Source organism: Penaeus monodon, chromosome 14, assembly GCF_015228065.2.
Source record: "Penaeus monodon isolate SGIC_2016 chromosome 14, NSTDA_Pmon_1, whole genome shotgun sequence".
NCBI lineage: Eukaryota > Metazoa > Arthropoda > Malacostraca > Decapoda > Penaeidae > Penaeus > Penaeus monodon.
Genome location: NC_051399.1, coordinates 11,770,659 through 11,775,658, shown reverse-complemented (window position 1 = coordinate 11,775,658; position 5,000 = coordinate 11,770,659).

The window sequence follows — 5,000 nt, the reverse complement described above, 5'->3', positions numbered from 1 at the left end:
GAGAAAGAGAGACACAGAAAGAAAGAAAAAAGAAAGAAAGAGAAAGAGAAAGATAGAGACACAAAAGAGAAAGAAAACGGGGCAAAAAGAGAGAGAGAAAGACGAAAGGTGATCGCCGATCACCTCAAAGTTAACTCCCACTCCCACCCCTTCTAGAGCCCAGCAACGGTCGCCGAAGGGTCAGCCGCCAGGGCGTGGTTGCAGGCGGGCGAGCAACTATTTGTCAATCCGTTGCAACACCCGCCCATCAACGCACCTCATAGAGTACTGGCCTAAAAGTCTTCGGGCTTCCGCTGGCCTTGACCCACACCGCACGAGTCTCGGCCGCAGTCAAGTCTCGCTCCGGATGTCTCAGCGCAAGACGTCTCTGGATGCACAGGGGGGGGGGGGGCGAGTCTCCGTCGGGACACACCTGGCACCTGGAGGAGGCGGGATCTGCGGCCGCCCACACCTCGCTTGCATGCATCGATTCCAGAGCAGTTGCCGATAAGGCTTTATTGCATACTTTTATTCTCTTTAGTGCACGTAAATGTGTTTTTTTTTTTTTCTTTGTTCTTCTTTTTTTCTCTTTTTTTTTAAGCGGCTCGGATTTTCGTCACGTAATCTTTCTGGCATCTATTGCTACTACAATAATATATCGTTGAACAAAAGTCGTGCCCGTGCAAGTCGTTCAGCGTTCATATCTATTCCATACTTCGACCCAAATCAACATAAATTAAGAGATAAAAGCGATCTTCTGCCATAAACAGCAGAAAGAAATATTCTCTTGCATGTGATTATCGCCAAGGTCAACCGAGCAACAAGGAGACGTGAAACAGAAGTAAAAGTCGCGTCTAACAAGGTTATTTCTCCGTGCATTCGTTTCTTGATTTTTTTGTTCTTTTTGTTCTCTCTATCTTCATTCCCTCTTCTTCTTTCCTTTGTTCACCGCCTGCCCAAGCATTATCATACATAACTATTTATTTTCGAGTTCCCACGCTCGACCCCCGACGCTCCCCGACTTTCTCTTCCTCCGCCAATCTCTAATCTCGGACCGCCTCGCTTCCCCTCCTCTCGTCTCCATCCCTACCCAGTCGTTCACCTTTTCCCTCCTTCCCCACGCCCTACGAGCGAGGATCGACTTATTCGCTCCGAGACACGATACCCCTCCTTTCTTCCCTCCCTTCAGATGCCCAGAACGCCTCTCCCAAGGGCCCCATACCCTCCTCGAACCCTTACAGTATACTCGTAACGGGGACGCCCACTGAAGCCAGCCCCAGAATGAGTTCAGTGTCAAAGTCAAGGTCTCCCTCTCCTCCTCCTTCTCATGATTCTTTCTCACTCTCCGTCTCCATCTACGTTGTCTCTTTCTGTTTTATGTCCTCTTACTTTTCTTCCTTTTTTGTATCTTTATTTTCTTCTTATTTTTATTCTTTTTCTTCCTCTTCTTTTCTCCTCCTCTCCTGTAATCCCCTCCCTCTCCTCTCCTCATCTCCCTCCCTCCTCTTCCTCCTCTCCCCCTCCTTCTTCCTTCCCCCATCCCTTTCCCCTTTCAGCCTCTGCTTTCTATTTCCCTTTCCCCTTTTCCGCCTTCCCCCTTCCCCTTTCCCCTTTTTCCCTTCCTGCAGTCTCCCCCCCTCCCTTTCTTTAAATTCCTAGGAAGTAGAAGTAGGAAATGAGAAAGAAAGAGAAGGGAAGAGAAGAGAAACAGATTGAGAAGACCAAAAAGGAGGGATGAGAAAGGGGAAGATGAAGAAAAAAAGAGAAATAAGAAAGCAAGACTCACGGAATACTAAGAAGGAAATAAAGACAAAGAGAAGGGATAGAACATGTCAGGAACACACCGACGCCCGTCCTCCCAGCCCCTTCTGCGGCGACGAAATCCTCAAATCTTCTTCTATCTTCTATCTTATCTCCTGCTATTAAAGTTATATGATTTGCTGGTCTACGAGAACGATCTGGAGGGAGGGGGGGGGCTAGAATCAGTGTTCTTTTAATTTACACGTGAGGGAATTTTCTTTTTTCTTTTTTTTCTTTTGTAATTTTTCTTTCTTTCTTGTGGGGGGGGACTTGGGCTCTATTCTTTCTTTCTTTCCTTCTTTTTTCTTTCTTCAACTCGTTTCTTCTTGCCAAGATAATAACGTTACGCACTAACGTATACCTTACGTCCTGCACGGCATAAATTAAAATTATGCATAATATATCAGCTCCCAGACACGGTATATGTCATGGGCATCGTCTTCTATACAATAACATCTCATGTTAAGTTCAAACTTAGAGGCAGTTCAGCGATACACAAGGATAACAAACACTAATCATTTTTGACACTACACTACGTACTTATCTTATCACTAACTCGGTACCATATGATATCTCATTCACCAACACTATCAACGCAAGCAGAAGTAATCATCAAAAGATATTCCTTCAACGTAATTGTTATATTTCATAGATGCATGCATACATACATACATACATATACATATACATATATACATATACATACACACACATATATATATATATTTATCATTTACTTTAATGTTGAGTTTCACATCATAAAAATACTCAGCAGACCATGACCTTTCGTGGCAGGTGAGTGTCGAAGATAGCTAACGTTTTAGTCATATGATATGTTTTATCATCATTACACTGTCCAGTCAGATTAGAATTTAAAATCGTTACTTCTTTTCAAGTCGTATAACATTTTTAATTATCGTTACGCTGTCTTGTGCAGTAGTAATTACACCGAAATTTCAACACACAAAAGACGGGCTTTTTCTCACGCTGCTCCAACTGAAATTGTTTCGTTAAACTCAGAATTGACGAACAAATACTAACTTGAAAAAAACAATACGAAGAAATATTCTCACGCTATCATACTTGGCCGGGCATGATTCTTAAAAAAATATATATATGATACGGGAATTCTTAATCCACAGTATTTCGTCATTACTGATAGTACGGCTGTCACTGCTACTCATTCTTATCATTTCTAGCTATCACCTTTACTAGAACAAACATCAAAGCCCCTTATCATAAGCAGCGGAAGGCGTATAATCATGCGAATTCTCATTAGCATTTTAAAAATCATCCCAATTATCCTCCCATCACCACCGACCAAATTACCATAGCCATCTACAAAAAAAAAGGCCACCATTATCGTCAACATCTATCAAACTCACCCCCGCCAAAACAACAGACACTCCAAAATCTCTCAAATCAAACAGCCGACGCTGATCCCCATGAATCACCATCAAATCATTATACAAATCACAAACAGAAAAAAGGCAGCAATAAAAGGAGCAAGAGGCAAAAACACGTCTCACAAGGCGGCTTTCACGCCCGCCGCCTTATACACCTAAGCACCTGCTGGGATGTCTTTCCAGGGCGAAGGGACTGCCAGCGCCGCCCTTTTCATCATTCAGGACAGCGAAGGGATACCCCCATTTGGCGTGTAATATGGGAGAAAAAAATGTGTTTCTAGTCATTTATATCCATTTATCCTCAGGTGCATACGCACATGCACACGGACACACAGATGTATACATACATAAAGAACACTCACATTCTATGTGTGAGCACAAGTGTTTCTGTGTGTGTGTGTGTGTGTGTGTGTGTGTGTGTGTGTGTGTGTGTGTGTGTGTGTGTGTGTGTGTGTGTGTGTGTGTGTGTGTGTGTGTGTGTGTGTGTGTGTGTGTGTGTGTGTGTGTGTGTGTGTGTGTGTGTGTGTGTTGTGTGTGTGTGTGTGTGTGTGTGTGTTGTGTGTGTGTGTTGTGTGTGTGTGTGGTGGGGTGTGTGTGTGTGTGTGTGTGCATTTCTAAGCATCTTTATCAGCGAAATGTCGAAAGAGTTACGCTTGTCCTACCCAGGTGAAAAATCTCCCTCGTGAATCTTTCCTAGTATCTTTACTATCATATTATGAAGACGGAGTAGATTAAAGGACAAACCTGAAGAATCTTGGGAGTTTCTCTCTAAATTTAACTGGTTAACTTAGATATCATCCTCGTTGCGCCAATTTGAAACCGAGTTTTTTTTACATGATGCCATTAGTGTAAATCCTGAAAGAACTGGTAACAAGAAAGAAAGTTCATGAAAAAAGAAAGAGAGGAGAGGAGGTAGAGGAGGAAGAGGAGGAGGAGGAGGAGGAGGAGGAGGAGGAGAAGGAGAAGGAGGAGGAAGAGGAGAGAGAGGAAGAGGAAGAAGAAGAAGAAGAAGAAGAAGAAGAAGAAGAAGGAAGATGATGATGAGGAGGAGGAGGAGAAAAGAAGAAGCAGGAAGAGGAGGAGGGGGGAGAACGGAAGAAGAAGAAGAAGCGGAGAAGAAAAACAAAATATGAGGGGGGGGAGAAAAAGAAGAAGAGGATATATAAAAAAGGAAGAGCGAAATTGGCCAGAGACCAAACCAGAGCGCACATGACGTAACGGCAAAAAGAGCAAAACAAAGGGCCTAAAAATAACAAACGAGAAGAGAAAATCGATCCAGGATGAACGGCTCAACTGTGGGAACGAGGTTACTAGATCACTCAGATGATGAGCATGAGGGTGTGGGCGGGGGGGGGGGGGTTGTTGTGGGGTGGGAAGGGAGGGAGGGGGGTCAGGTCAGGTCACTGGAGCAACGTACAGAAGGGGGTCACTTCTCTTCCTTGCATCATGCCATTGCGTCTTATCGTGAATAATCGAGTCGCTTACTCAGACACACTTGCATTTGCAAATCCGTGAACAGTGTGCAATTATCCCGAATTTACTAGGCATGTGGAAGTGTTCAGATGCCCTGGAAGCAGCCTCCTTGCAGGAGCGATTGCGATCGTGGGAGAAGAAGTGTAACATTGCAAGTATTACGTTTTGTGGGAGTATTCATGGACATATATATGTATGTGTGTGTGTGTTTGTGTTTCTGTGTGTGTGTGTTTGTGTTTCTGTGTGTGTGTGTGTGTGTGTGTGTGTGTGTGTGTTGTTGTGTGTGTGTGTGTGTGTGTGTGTGTGTGTGTGTGTGTGTGTGTGTGTGTGTGTGTGTGTGTG